The following is a 16092-nucleotide window of genomic DNA, read 5'->3' on the forward strand; positions in this document are numbered from 1 at the left end:
GAATCCAAACAAAGTATTTAAATATGCATCTATCCATTTCAGTTTTGTTTGTGAGTAGTCAGCTTAGTTTAGAGGTTTAGTATTTTTTAGTATCACATACTGTATGCTCCTACATGGTGATGTCATCATTTCATAAATTATCAAGAGAGGGTGCTGTTGCACTGCAGAGAACATACCAAACCACACTTACCACGCAAACGGCAAATCAAAGATCTCCAATACCATTACTGTTCATAATAAATGTCAACCGGCATTAAGAATGCCAAGGACAAATACTTGAGCTAATAACCCTGCATAATTATTAAGACACGATGATGAAATGTTCGGAAATTGGATGTTAAGGCGTCTCCTTCTCTTACTTTCAAATGAGCATCTTGCTCAGTTTTAAAGGAGGCATGAAGCCTACGAGGAAGATGAGCTCTGACTTGAGAGATGATTTGTCAGGTTTTAAAGGGATTTTGGCATCACAAAAGTTTAAACAATCTCTCATAATTGTGTGACAAATGCAGACAGATTGTTCTATTTTTGAGCTCTGCTCCCAGTCTTTTTTCAATATCTTTTTTAGGAGTGGGGGAGCAGCTCTCCCTCGTATTTCATTCTTTTTTTGTGACAGTGAACAGAGATGGAAAGTGATGAGAGAAAGATGCAACAGCACAGCATGAGTTGAACATTGAACTTTATTGATTGAAAAGACATACAATACCTGTATGTGCAGCAGATTGCTTTCTTATATAATATATATTTTTGGATTTAGGAGGAATGAAAGATTTCACAAATTACAAATCATTGCATTGCAAAGATAACATGATACAGGCACATCATTTGGGTCATTTGGGATTTCACCAAACACATTTTCTTCTGCCAGATAAATGATAACGCTGCATAATTGTTTGCTGTCAAAATACAGTTTGAGGACTTCAGTGCAGATCAGTTAGCCTAATGCTCACCGAAGAATGCCTGAGAAAAAAAGGATTTGGATGGTTTATTTGTCAAAACACAGTGTTCGAAGAAAGATGAGAATAAAATAAAAAAAAGAAACAGCATGCGAGGGATCATCTTCACCACGGGGACAAAAGACAAGATGGATCCCGCTACAAGTGCCACAACAAACTGTCAACTTAGAATAAGATTGTCTCGTCAAGCCTGCTTAAATAAGCCTGTTAACATGGCACTTTTGACATCTTGCAATGGAGCGTCATGTCAGGCAAAATGTTGTGTCTTCTCTTCCCAGGTGACGGCAAATTGATTTTACACCGCAGCAATTTTTTGTCAAGCGAGAGACAAAGATTTAACGTATCACACAGGTAGCAGGACAGGCACCAGAACCGCAGAGATGTGTGTTCCTGTTCCGCCTGCAATCCAAAAATCACCTGCTCGAGGAACTACACCCGCAAACTACAGCCTTCAGGTGACACTGACGGTGATAAAGTAGTTAGCTGAGCTTTCATGGGTCCAGCGCTGATACAAAGAATGACAGTTGCTTTTCTCGTCTGATCAAAGGCAGCAGACAAGTGCTGTAGAATGTTTCTCCCCCCCCCCCCCCCCCAAACCCTGTCTCTGTCTAATGATAGTTGAATACATTGTCATCTCATTATCTTTGAAGAGGGGAAAGATCCCTCCCGTATGAGTGGGCACTGTGTCTCTTGCCATCAGACGGGCCCTAAGATTGGTGAAGCGCATTCCCGTCTCATTATGTTGAGTGAGAGATATCAGACACATCCCATCTGCCTAACGCCTTCCACACACATGCCGCCATGCCTCAGTCATGCAAGCTGGTGCAGAAATACTGCGGGTAGTTTATCTGTAATTCTATAACCCGGCTATGAGACTGATATTAACTAAATCACTGCATGGTTAAATATCACTGTCAACGTAAGAGGATACAGACTTACTTTTGATTGGAAGAGTACATGCAGGACTGTTTTTTCACAGAGCCCTCGACTCTCAGATATGCGTCTAGTCTGCATCACTTCTCATCATTAATATTTCAGCATATCGTGTAGTTTATTCCTTAATGGTTTTTAACTAGTACACAAAACCCATTTACCCCCCGGCAACTGGCTGCAAGGCTTTTTCTGGTTCCCTCTGACAAATGAAAAGAGAACAAAATCTGCAGTCTCTCCCAATTTTCCAATTTGCAAACCCTCTCCAGGGTAAAGAAACAGCACAGGAAAAAAAAAAAATCTGAAGACATTACAGAATCACACAATCTGATGCAACTGCACCACAAATTGCAACTTCTAAAATGAATGAATATTGCTTCATATACAGTAGCTCATATGCTATTTTCAATTTACTCATACAGTACAATTACATTCAGGGACAATGTCGGTACTTGTGTGACTATTCTAATATGAATGCAGAGTGCTCGAAACCAAAAGCCAACAATAACTTGTGACAGAAATGCCAAATTGGTCCCAGTTTCTCTTGACTGGCTCTAACAGATGTCATGGGCCGATTGCCAAAACATCTTATCGTGGACACAGTACAGTGAAACCACAACACTGATCTACATGATGGATGTCAGATCAAAATGAATTCAGCCATGGTTTTACCAGCTTTGAATTCATGCATGGGGAAGCCTGTCAGGGCCGAGAGATGATGTGGACACTGGCTCTCACTGTTTGTCAAGATTTTACATCCCTCCCCCTCGCTACTCGTTTGAAGCTAGTCATCTGCTGTCTAGCAGCTTGCTGCCAATACGCCTGAGAATCTAGATTCAACATTTGTGGACTTCTTACAGGAATGAATGCAATTAGACTGTTTTGTGGGTGTAAAGCATTCCTTTACATACACCACACAATCTATCATTTTAATGGGCCTCAACTTTCCCAGGGAACACGCTTTAATTTGATAACTACACTTGTCTATTCCTTATTTTACGAGTCTAACTCAGACACTAAACTAGTGACCCATCAATGGCACATTTTTTTCACAGCAGTTTACACAGAACTAAAAGCGGACTTTTGAAAGTTGAGCATCAAATGATGTTTTGACATAAAATGGAATAATGAGGAAGCATCAGAACCTGAAAAGGATCACCTACACAAACAGCACAATTTTTCAAATGAGATGTGTAGATGCGGCCGTGACGACAAAGTTGCTCTTGTCCAACTCACTCCAAGCCTTTGCAGCATCCATAATTCAGAGAACGTCATGTCCACTTCAATAACACAAGCTCTCGCTCCATGAAGGACACACACAATATACATTTTACTGCCTCTTTTTCATATAAATCTTTGCAATGGGAGGGGAAAAAAAGCATAAAGCGTTGCTCTTGTGCCACTATTGTGTCTGCTACGCCTCTTACGCCATATGATCTTTCTCTCGGCACATTACTGCTGCCCCTGCAACGCCCGCTTACAAATTGCCTCCAGAACTAAATCACTTCCTTTGTCAGACACGACTGCCTTTCTTTCCCAGACCCATTGCTTACTGCTATTGTTAGTGAAGATGAACAGCCCACGACAATTAAAGGTGTGGACCATTACTTCTGCTGTAAGGAAGGTTAGGCCTCAAGCTTTACAGCCTGGGGGAGACCACCGTCGTATCTACATCTGTCATCCAGGGCCATAATGGACAGCCTTGGAATGGATGACGAGCCAACAAATGTCCACTGCTCTGTATGCATTGGATCAGGTTCATGCAGCCATGTCGGGGGTCTGAAGGATGCAGGGCGAGAATATTATAGCTTAGTGAAACTAAGTTAGAGAAAATACTGCAAACATAGAAAACACAAGCATACAGAAATGCTGTTGTGGCCCATAAGGGGTTTTAATTGACCATTTTGCAATGCATTTGTGATGAACATTACAGTATAGAGTGAAGACTGGAAAACACTAAATGCATATGAGAACCGCCCCCCAATTTCTGCATGAAAATTAATGAATTAAATAGAATGTCTATTAATAGAGCGACAGCAGAGGATGCTGCACGTTGAGCGAGTGCTGGACGATGAAATGAACAGTGTTGCTGACTATAGTAAAAAGACATAAAGGAAACAAAGGGACTGATATGGTGACAAAATATCGCATGAACTCTTGTAAACACTATAATAATACGTCTTAATTAATGCTACATGTTGTGTCTACTAGCTGGCTTGGTAACTTGGTACACTGGTAAGCCTACATTTAGGAGTCACCAGGGTTTTGTTCATTGTTGGAAGGTGTTTGAACCCTGCTGCTTCATCGTGAGGATGGGATCTCCAGAGTGCTGATAAGCTAGCTGTTGATGGTCAGTAAATACCTCTTAACCGTTGGCCGGCTGCTTGTTGAACCATAGTGTCTCTTTTTGTATTTCTACAAGTGTTAAATACAGAAGGCGTGATGTGTGGGTCTGGAGCTTTTTACAGTTGTTTAAAGGCAGCTTTGACAGAGCTGGGCTGAGTAACAAAATTGAAGAGTAATGTAACTAGTTACTTTTGTGGTTATGTAATTAGTAAAGTAGTACTTTTCAATGAGTAACTGATCAAAGTTTTCGAGTAACTCACAACACCGGCTGTAAGTTTACTGTAAATAGTCTGTCTCAACCTGCTCTATTTGTAAAGTGTCATGAGATTACTTTTGTTGTGATCTGACGCTATATAAATACAATTGAACTGAATTGAGTAGTTGAGTACGAGGTGCAGCATTTCCGTACTTCCCTGTGCATTCTGGATTTGCAGCGTTTCTCTTTATGCTGCTTTGTGTGTGTTGTGTCGCCAAATCAGTGAATGTGTTTCTTGATGTATGTGTTTTCTTCAGTTGCAGTGTGTTAAACTATCTGGGCCGCCATAAAATAACGATACAGCAAGGAATATGCAAATGTTAAATTAAAGATGTGTTTACCGCATTATATCCACAACATATTATTGTCAAACTAATATGAGATAACTGCAGTGAAAACTGGTTCAATCGTTATTGGTTCATTCCACAGTATATATTGCTTTCTACTTGTTTATTCTGTCAGTGTTCAGGTACAATTCTCTGTGAAATGTGCAGGACTGCTTCAAGGCACATAGATAGATCCTCAACCAAAACAGAAAAAAGAATAGAGGATATTATAGTTTTATTGAGTTTTTTTTCCCTCTCATAATATCAACAGGAGGATTTCTGTGAATTAATGTAAACTCTGTTTTTAAAAAATCCCCAAAAGTGCCCTGTAATTCATAGATTGGTTACTGAAGTTTCTGAGGAATATTATGATACAATTATCAGAGAATTAATGTTGCTCAATGCAAGAAAGCACCGTTTTGTAAATCTCATGTTATCTGATTTGCTGATTTAGCTCCTTCTGATTGTTACAGAAATATGTCATAACTGCAACACCAGGTAAGAGAACTTCATGTAAAATATGGTGAGACACCTGACTCACTGACAAACTGACTGGCCTGTTGATTATTTGGCTTCTAATTAACACATCTTGTGCCAAATAATCTCTGAGGCTGTTTACTGTAGAAAATCCATAAAAATGAAATATATTACTTCCTGTGCAGCAAGGGATTTTTCCCAGGAAAGACCTGCCAGACACAAGTTATTAGAGTAGCAAAGAGGAAATTCATTTATGTAAAAAAAACGTACCGGATTACTTTAATCTTTAAATCACTTGAAATCCTTCATGAGTATCCTACAGTAATATGTTATTAATTCAAAATCCCATAGAGAAAGACAGGTTAGGTCAAACCTACTTTAAATCACTGAAGACAATGCAGACATAACACTACACATGCACGGCGATGAAATGACAGTTATGTGACTGCGACAAGAAAATGAAAGTTCCTAACGTAAAAATAATGTGCAAGCATAATGAAGTGATATTGCAAAACAGAACACTTCTGCTTCAGTGATTCAGCTGTAGGCGAGAGTCTATAACTACCTACAGATGGGATCTGAACAGAGACACACCAGGGTTGATTTAATCAATTTTTAGAACATTTTGTTTCTTGCTTAACCCCAGGCAATCAGCATCACACAGGCAAAACCCACATGGCAGCCATATTGCCATGAGGATTGCCCACGGTGGACAAAAAGCTGAACCTTTCTTATCCTCCTATAGCCTGGTGTCTGAGTCTGATAGCATATGCATGCAGATAACAACTTCAAAAGATTAACTCTCATCTTACTACACATCTTTTTTTGCAGGAAAATCTCTTGTACTCAGAGTAGCCTAAGTCTTTTGTTACATAGCCTTTAGCTTGGTAAAGAACCTTCCCTTCAAATTCATCCTGAGGCTCATGCCTGATACCCTTGTTTGACGTGCAGAGGTGTTAAATTATTTAGGTTGAATCTGTATTTTGCTATAGAATGAGAGTTGGAAGGAATACTAAAACGTATCAAGTTACCAGATATGAAGGCTGCTTTGGGTGATTTAGATACAAGATATTGACCTTGTAAATAGAGGGTTTGTACATCTGATCATTACATGACTTAATGTTTCCCCTGACTGCCCCCGAGCACATCACATTTTAGCAGATGAAGGTGTTCTCAAGAAACATCTCTCTAGTGAGTCATACGTGTGAGCTGGCTTTTAATCTCAATAGTCAATGCATTTGCCAAATTATCACCAAAATGGCAATGTTAAAGTATGCAATATAGCACCACATACAGTCTTAACAATAATAGAATAAAAACACTAAAAACTTAAAGCAAAAAAAAAAAAATAATAACGAAATAAAAATGTGAATATAGTGTCAGGGCAAACAGTGAATGCTTCTTTTCTCAAATGATTACTCTCCCCATCTTCTTCTGCTGCACTGTACTGTAAACCTTATGTCCTTCACAGCATAGGAAACCATGCATAAAGACCAGGCTTCCCAGCATGCCTCAGGCTTTCCAACATAGTTGCCAGCAGGATGCAACACTGCGAAAGGTGCTGCCTCTTTAAGTCTCCTGTGTGGCATGTTAAGCAATGGTAATCTGCCGCAGTGCAGACAATAAATTCCACTGCATAACTAAGCGTCGCCATGACATCGTACCTGGATGGAATATCATATGGGCAGATGGAGGAATAGGTGGATGGAGGCCATGCCCCTTGCAGAATAAATATGTGTCCCCAATGTTGACACAAAAGGGAGAAAAAAATCTGACAACTAGACGCAGTGTCACCACTTGTCCATGCGCTGCATCAGAGAAAGAAAAAGAGGACTGTGCATTAATTATTTCCCCTAGCTTAGTGCTGGTTTGGTCAGCATGCGATTCATCTGTTCAGTGCAACAATGGAGCTCAATGCTATGACAAATCTGAAGGCCTGGGCTGTCTTCCCAGTTCCCAAAAGCTTAATAGTGTGCCATGTGGAATGATGTAATGGTAAAACACTGCAAAACTTGAGTGCTCACCAGCTTTAGTGAGGGCAGGGGAAAGAGGGAGAGACAGACTGGAGAGAGTGAGAGAGACAGAAGGAGACTCAAAGGGCCTGATTACTGCATATCATCTAGAATACAACTTGTACCACACAAATCTCCAGTGAGATCCCCATACTGTTGGAGTATGATAACAGAAATGAAAAGCTAGTTTGTGTTGGGGCTCTCTTAACGCAGCCCGCCTCGCAGTGTTGAGGAAAGTGATCTTCGAATGTTCACTGCATGACTTAGACAGCAACTCTGCAGTTATTTGACAAACTGAAAGCCATTTCAGGCTGTCACAAGCAAAATTATTTGGAACACCCTGTAGCAAGGACCTATAATCCCCAACAAAGAAATGTTATTATTCACAACAGTGTGAAAAGAGACAGACCAAAGCTGCCCTGCACTAAGTGTGGGTTTTGCTACGGGGTTTTGATAATTTTTTTTCTCAATTTTTGTCATGAAAGATATTAGACTGGCTTTTTATTCTTTTCACTTCCTTTAAGAACATAAGATTAAAGGGTGGTACTCTATGGCACGCACAGTAACACTTGATAAAACACCTCTTTGCATAGATATTGCTTCTTACATAAAGGAAGCCAGTCAATGCAAGTTTTACATGTGACAGCATGCTGTCAAATGTAATGAGAAATGCTAAATCAGAAGCCATGAAATATAGAGATTAATGCTCAATTGTTCTAATCCATTTATATGATCTCAATGTGAATACCAAACCTCAGCATGCAGTACTAATTATTCAGATTGTTTAGAGGCTACACTTCATGAATAAAACATTGCCTTAAAGTCAACTTTTTGGGGCAAACTTGAGATATTATACTATAATGGGTGACTGTTTACAACTTACTACCACTACTTTCTTGACATAGAGACTAAACTTCAACATACGGTTAATTAATTTCTACAACAATAACATTTTGTTCCAAGAAGTTCATGCTACCCACATCACTGTGGCATTTAAATCTCTTGAAATGAAAATCTGATGTGATTATTTTTATCTACCACTGCAGTCCATGGGCACATTTCAGTCTCATCTCACACTGAGCAAAATATGCACAGGGAATACATATCAGATCTCGATCGGAGAATTCCAGAGAATAATCGTCTTAAGCTGCATTTTTTTATTACATTACCAACCAAATTACATTATATAATTAGGCAACATAATTGCAGTTTATATTTTAAATCATGATTTAGAGAAGAACATTAGATCCGAGGTGTAATGAGGTCTGATTCTTGAAAGGTCTCATAAGAGTAGTTTCTTCGTGGTAAGTCTTTATTATTGCATGGCACGGAAATCAATTACAGTTTTATAGAGAATCCTGATCCCTTATGGGGAATTCAGCAAGGAACACTTTGCATTTTTACAGGTCGTCAGGATTTAGACAGCAAAGAAAAATGTTCACTGGTGACATGTTCAAGGTATTTTGAAGCCAAATGCATACTGGGACAAGCCTCTTATTAATAATAATGATAATAATAATGAAAGCCAACACCAGTATTATTCCTGCATCCAATCACTGACACCCCATCCAATGGAATATATTGAAATACTTATTTTGTGGCTTTTTGGTGCCTGTATGACAAACTTGGCATTCAACTTTCATTGTCGATTTTCTATTTCAATTCAGATCCCAGACCAATTTGTTGCAGCCCATAGAAACACGCTCTTTACTATGCATGGTGCTCTAATACCCTTGGCCCTTTTTGGACAAAAGGCAGAGCAGAGAGCCAGGGGCATTTCATTTCATGCTCTGCCTCCTCAACCCCAGATGTTCACCTCGAAAACATCTCCACTGATACAGGTAGGAGCTTAATGGCCTGCAAATTGCCCCGAGCTCAGGTAATGAAATGCAACCTCTGTATAATTTTAATTGAGAACTCTGGATGGAAATCAAATGATAATGTGCTCCATGCATGGAAAGTTTTCAAGTAACAGTGAGATTTCTGTCTGGTGTGTAAGTGCAGCTCGGGCTAAGGTAAATGGCTTTTTCCTTTTGAGCCTCTCTTCATTTTAATTGTGGATTGCACGGTGTAATAAATGGCTTGGTCATGACTTAGCATCTGGTAAATGAAGCAGAGGATGTACACACCTCTGAATGCACAATGGTGCTCCATATTTACAATTCAATCCGACAGGGTGCCTATTAGAAGCCATAAAGCTGCTCAACTGTTAGATAAGATACCCTCAATGACCCTCGCCCCCCTCCCCCTCTACGCAGACACACACACACACAGACACACTCAGTTTCCTGCACTTAACATTGTTCAGTCAATGTGTCTTCATTTATATTACGTTTTCTCTATGTTGGATATTGCAGGTATTTGTTGTACTTGATTAAGAGCAGCGCCAATCTTGTTCCAACAGGGTTGCAGTTCACAGCAACACAATCAGCTAGCAGCTGAGGAATGAAAGAGGAAGGCAGAGGCTTGGTTGTCTCACAAGTGTTGGGCTTCTCCGAAAGAGGGTGTCCAAAATACATGCCAGGAAGGTAACATTAGCTAGTCTACTGTTCAGGTCAGCCAGTGAAATTTAATTTATTTTGGTCCGTTGTCTCCTGAAACTACAGTTTTTACTGGGTTTGATTCAGACATCTTGCATAATATTATGATGGAAGACATGTTGGGACAAGGAGGAAGCTTTTGAGAGACAAAACAACATTTGATATAGCCAAGGATTCCCAGAGTGTCCTTAGTGTATGTTGTCAAATGTTAACCCTTACTCAAATCTGCATTATTTTTTTTCCACTTGGGGGCAGCACAACAATCTGTAAACACAACACTGAAATATTTTCACCTTATATCCTTGATATGGCAAATGTGCGTGCAAACAGTTTACTAGTTACACATCCAGCAGACATGTAGCAACACTAGCATTGATTTGAAGTAGTGTTTCAGACGACAAGTCCAATATTCACTCTCCTTTCTTCTCCGTTTTGGTCTCCACCAACTCCTGAAGGTAATAGTTGGCTTTTTAGCTGCTTCACAATGTTCACCAGCTAGTGGCTAACTTTGTCTGTCTGCCGTTTGCTGCTGGGCAGGTAGCATACCGTGGGCTTATCAGAGCTTTTTTTGCTGAAAACCTGCTGCTGGAAACACGGTTGATGGAGTGTTGAGACTGGGCCGAAACGACATCATTATTACCAGCTTTTATTCAGTAAACACGGGAAGCTCCATCCTCCTCTAAGCTGTAGTAAACTAGATTTACGCCACAAGTTTGTTGACCGAAAGCTGGTCATAGTCAACAGGTGCCAGCGACGCGGAGAAGCTGTGGGTGCACTGGGCTTGAAGGACTTGAGCCAGATGTTGTCACACTATCAAATGAACCCCTGCTATTGCAACAAATATAGTATTTGAACCAAAACTTCTGTGACAATGACACAATTAAAAACAAGGTGCGGATGTTGGGATATAGTTCAAGTGCTTGAAATACTACTGAGAGCCAGGCTTGTGAACAGTTTACCAAAACCCAATTTATAAATAGCAAATTACATGTCTTGGCTGTGTCATTTGCCATGAGGTGCAGAAGTGCAAACTAAGTGAAGTACTGGTATCATCTCCAGACACTGCTGCTTATTTGTCACCTGTCTCACCTCTCCCAGATGTTCACGATAGTCCTAATGATGTGCACTCTTTCTCTCCCACTCGCTCCAGTCTACTTCAGGAGGAGGGTGAAATTCGTGCTCTGCCTGGAGTTGACTCTCAAGTATGTTGCACATGTACACCAGCACACACACATACACACACTTAGGGCATGGATGGACCATATTCGAAAGCCTTCTGACAGGCAGCAGGTGATGGCGCCAGGGCCAGCTGCTCCTGCCCCACCTCTGCTCAGCTGTCCGAGCCCAGAGCAGCCTTTGAACAGCCTATTACCCCGACACAGCACCGGGGGAAAGCAATCAGCTCCAGAGGTACACCGCTCTCACACCAGATGGTGTGGGAGATGAATCGAGCCATTATATTAGTGCTGGATAATTCCTCAGATGAAGCTAATTAAAAAGAAAAATAAGTGCTATCCTCCCTCTTCTTACCTCCTTTGCAATCTGAATGGAAACTCCACTGACACTCTTTCACTTAATGTAAAAAAATAGAGAAATGGACTTTTGTTATGGAGATTTTCTCCGATTCTTTCTTCCAATCATCAAGAAGTGAAAAGTTTCTTTATAAAATTAGATAACCAGCATTTGAAAAACACCTTTTCTTAACAGAAATGATTGACAGCACAATCTGATGCTTCAGACAATGCAGGACTGCTGTTGACATAGTGGATATGCTTTACAGTCTGGAACCTGTGTATTTTAATTAAACTGAGTAAGATCATAATCTGATGAGATCATCAGCTCATAATTGTTTTTATCCCAATATGTTTATAATGCTTTGGGATTTAACACTTCGAAAGCATGAGCAGTTAGATTATATAGAGACGTTTTTATGAAGGTATTAAGCACATTAAGAGACATGAAAAATAGGGAAGGTTTCTACAGTAAATATTTTACAGTAACCTTTTTTTCCATTTGCGCCGAATGTCAAAAGCACTCATTAAAGAGCAAAATAGAGGCACAGTGTCTTCTAACATGCATCTTACTCATTTGAACAACTCTGGATGTAGTGGAAGTTCACATGGCCAGCTGTGAAATTAACTTTGTCCCTGCTATTGTTTGAAGTCCCACCTTGAAAAATACAGCTGAAAAAGTATGTCAAAGAGCTCCGTAAACATGGTACCTGCATTGGCTTAAGCCCAAGCAGACAGAGACAGGCGACACCAGAATGTGAATCTCAGTTAGCTTTAAAGGATTTAGGTAAACTCTGAAACAGTGCTTATTGCTCTCTTATCCACTTTTGTGTTAATGAAAAGCATGTCCTGAATCTGTCAAGGGAGATTAGGTGAATATCATTACTATTGTCCTTTTGCCAATGTAGATTCACTGTATCCACAGGGATTATAGTCCAACACATCCCAACGTGTATTACCTCTCTCTGCCAAGGGAACTTAAGAAAGGTTGAGCTGATGATAAGGACTAGAAATCATGTGTCACAGGAAATTCAGACTGCATCAAATTCTGAGAGGTACATCCTAGTTTTTTGACTACATCAATGCAATCTGCTGTACCCAAATCAGTGCTGGACGTCAGATGGAAGACAGGACTCTTTGACCAAGATGTCTGTGCTTTGGTTTCAAACACAGCCATCTCCAAAACGGATTCTTGTGTAGTAAAAGTCAGATTTTAATTTTATTTTCACAACTGATGAAACTGAAACAAGGCCTAATCTTTTTAAATTACATCACATGGTCAACTACACAAACAGCAATACACACATTTATCATGAAAACAATAGATCAGCGATTCAAAGATGATAGAACTTAACATATAGTGCATATAAAAGACATTTGATACGTATACTGATATCAGTATGTACATAGTGGAATCAATGCCTCTTGTCTTTTAATCAACAGACAAGAAGAGAAAAGAAATGTCTTATACTCTTTATGAAGGGACAACACTTGTGTATTTTCATGCTTTTGTCCATTAATTACAGTTTATGGAACAAGAAGCATCTGAAGTCCATTTGTCCTCCTAACTGAAGCATACCATAACATTTCAGGCTGATTTTCCACCCTGGTGTCAGACATCAGTTCTACAATACTCAGTGTGTGCTGAGCCTGCTTTAGTCTTTGCTGTAAACAAGCTTTCAATGGTAGCTCCCAAAAAGGAAGTGTGGAGGCTTTTCCAAATTCAGTCTTTCAGCTGCTCTGGAAGCTCCAGCTCTCAGTGGCCCAACACCACAAAACAGACTCACTGTGTTGATGTGTTCCCTTTAAACGGCACCAAAATCCATATCAAGGCAAAATTATTCGTATTCAGAACCGTGCCGGTGCTGGAGCTTAACTCTCAACTTGGGTACAACATCAGAAATATTTAAATCGCTCGTCTCTGCCCCACAGCTTTTGAAATCGGGGGCAAAAAGCTCTTGGCCTTAATTCCAAGAAAATGGACAGGTTCACCTGCCAGTGCCTGGAGATACCTTGAGGGCTTTTCCATGAATAATTGCAAAGACTGAATTATATTTTTAAATTAATTAAATTAACTATTACTTACTTTACATAGAATATTGTGAGATGAAGCCATATGTAGACTACATATACATACATACAATGTAGTTTAATAATTTGATGTTTTTTTTTACATTTTCCACTGATGAAAAACGCTGTAACAATTTCAAATCCTTTTGAAATAGGTTCAGAATAAAGTCTATCTTCAAATTTCAGATTATACACACACTGAAAGATTTACAATAGGGTTAGAGCAATCCAAAGTCTTTTTTTTTTCAGAATTGAAGGTACTTTTGAGGGAGCAGCAGTAAATTATGGCACATGTCAGTTCGGAGGAGTGAATCCCAGTTATCAAAGGTCAAACTACTTAGTTGAACACTTCCACTGCAGCCAAAGCAATGTTTAGAGTTGAGAGCAGTGTTCTCTCTGCACATGTTCAGCATTTTAAAAAAAAAACCCGACAAAAAAAAGCCAGCTGAGGATGTCAGCTCAAAATAGAAAAAAGTTGAACACATCCAGAAAATGCAAAGCAGCCAATTATGTAGTCTGTGTAAGTTGGTGTTAGTCGAAAATACATCACAGGCATGTCAGTTGCTGTCTGTGAACTGTTACACTACATAAACTTTATCTTAAGGCGTGTGGACAGTGGTCAGCAGTGGAAAGGATTCAACAGAAGTGTTATTGAAATCCTGCCCTGTTCTGATACTCTGCAAAGCTTAAACCTGCAATTTATTACCGTTCACTGCTCAATTCTTATTTAACTAAAATGGAACAATGTAAAACTGAATCAAGCCCTCTGCTCCACCATTTTTCTATTACTGACAGAAGAGCCAGGTCTTTTTTCACAGATCTATCACCGGCACTGAAATATTAGTCTAAACACAGCACAGAGCCGAGGGAATTTAAAGAATGAATACAGCGGTGCAGTGTGTAAGAGTATCTGCATGTTCCCATCTACAGAATGCAATTTGTTTTCAGAATCAGAATCAGAATCAGAAATACTTTATTGATCCCCAGGGGGAAATTGTACAGCATTGAAGTTGGAAGAAAGACGGTCTATTTAAAATACGAAGAATGTGTTTTAAATGTCTCCAACAATTTTAATGGTGTTTCACATTATAATTCTGATATTACTGGGCACACCTGCCTGTGTCTCGTCTAGATAAGTCTGGCACTTCAAACTTAGCTCCGAGCTTTGAAGAGGACTGAAGGCACAAATGAGATTGTCAGTGCCACAGGTTACAGGCTATCCCCGAAGCTAAGATGCGCTTAAAAATTCATAGAGTATCGATCCTTACACTCGAGCAAAGCAAAATACCACATATAAAGGCAATATTGATGTATACACTACCTGACGTACAATGTTTAAGATATAAGTTCAGGACACCACATATAGGTCCAAGAGGTGGTCTGCTCAGGTCTTAGTTATTACTTGTGTTATATGCAAGTCCTCCAACCTTTGTGCAGAACAGCTGTTGTGGGTGACACAGGAAAAAAGGGAGAAAGTTGAGGTATTAGGGCTGTGTGTACATGCATGTATTTGTGAGTGTGTTTGGCTTGCACAACAGCAAATAGATCAAAGATTGAGAAATACTGAGGTGGATCTAGATAACAAAAAGTATATTTGTTAGGTGTTAAAGAAATCCATCAAGCTGGTCATTTGCTTCTGTCTGTACAACTGTAATTCCAGCCCAGTGCTCAGCCACGTTTAGCAATAACAACTAATCATGCAAATGCCATCAAGAGTGCCACTTTTGTCTCTTTCACAGGTGACACTCTGTGCCCACACAACACAGGCCTTCAAACGAGCATGCGCATGTCTACAGGAGCACAAGTACAAACTGTAGATGAACATCACAAAAATTTCCATGCAGTTGTCATTAACAGCAATTCCATCATGCAGAGGCTGTCGGACTACATGAGTGGTATACAATCAGTGGCAAAAGTAATCCATAAAATAGCCATGCACTTGTCCAAGGTGTAATTTTCATTTCAAGATGTGATTGCATGCAGTTTCTGAGGGACGTGAATTGGAACAGTGTTTATGTTTCTTTTCTCAATTGATTTTCTTATCACCAGCTGGATGCTGCATGATTTGGAATGTTTTTCTTGCATCTTACCACACAAAATGCTAAGCAACGGAGGCAGTGTTTGCTTACTTCACAGGCTACAAAACTGCCATTGTCGCTATTTTATGACCAAGTAATCCCATGTCTAACATCTCAACACTTTGGCTTTGGTCAGAGACGTTGGCGAACATACAACTGTAAATTAAAAACACACAAAAATAGTATATGCAAAATAGATATGAACATAGTGTAAATGCAGCCTTGAAATGCTAATATTTTGCAAGTCTCAAGAGTTTCCCTGACAGATACTCATAAGAATAGTTTGATGTTTATGTAAATCATATCTTGCTGACAGATGTAATGCTGTCTTTGGAAGTGCAAACAAAGAAAAATGGGGAAGGGGAAAGTAAGCACTGAAGAGCGTGTCTATTGTTTCGACAGCTTGTGTCCCCAGCATCTGGCATCAAGCAGGAACAGCATGTCAAGATTAATGAAATGTTACTTTTATTGATCTACAGCATGCAGTATATAAATATATACTTCTTTAGAAAACTGCAGGCACTCATATAGTACCCAGCAGTGAGTGCAAACTCTGTTTGTAAAAGTTTTCTGAAGTTTTAGGGCTGCAAACT

Source organism: Enoplosus armatus, chromosome 10 (assembly GCF_043641665.1).
Source record: "Enoplosus armatus isolate fEnoArm2 chromosome 10, fEnoArm2.hap1, whole genome shotgun sequence".
Classification (NCBI taxonomy): domain Eukaryota; kingdom Metazoa; phylum Chordata; class Actinopteri; order Centrarchiformes; family Enoplosidae; genus Enoplosus; species Enoplosus armatus.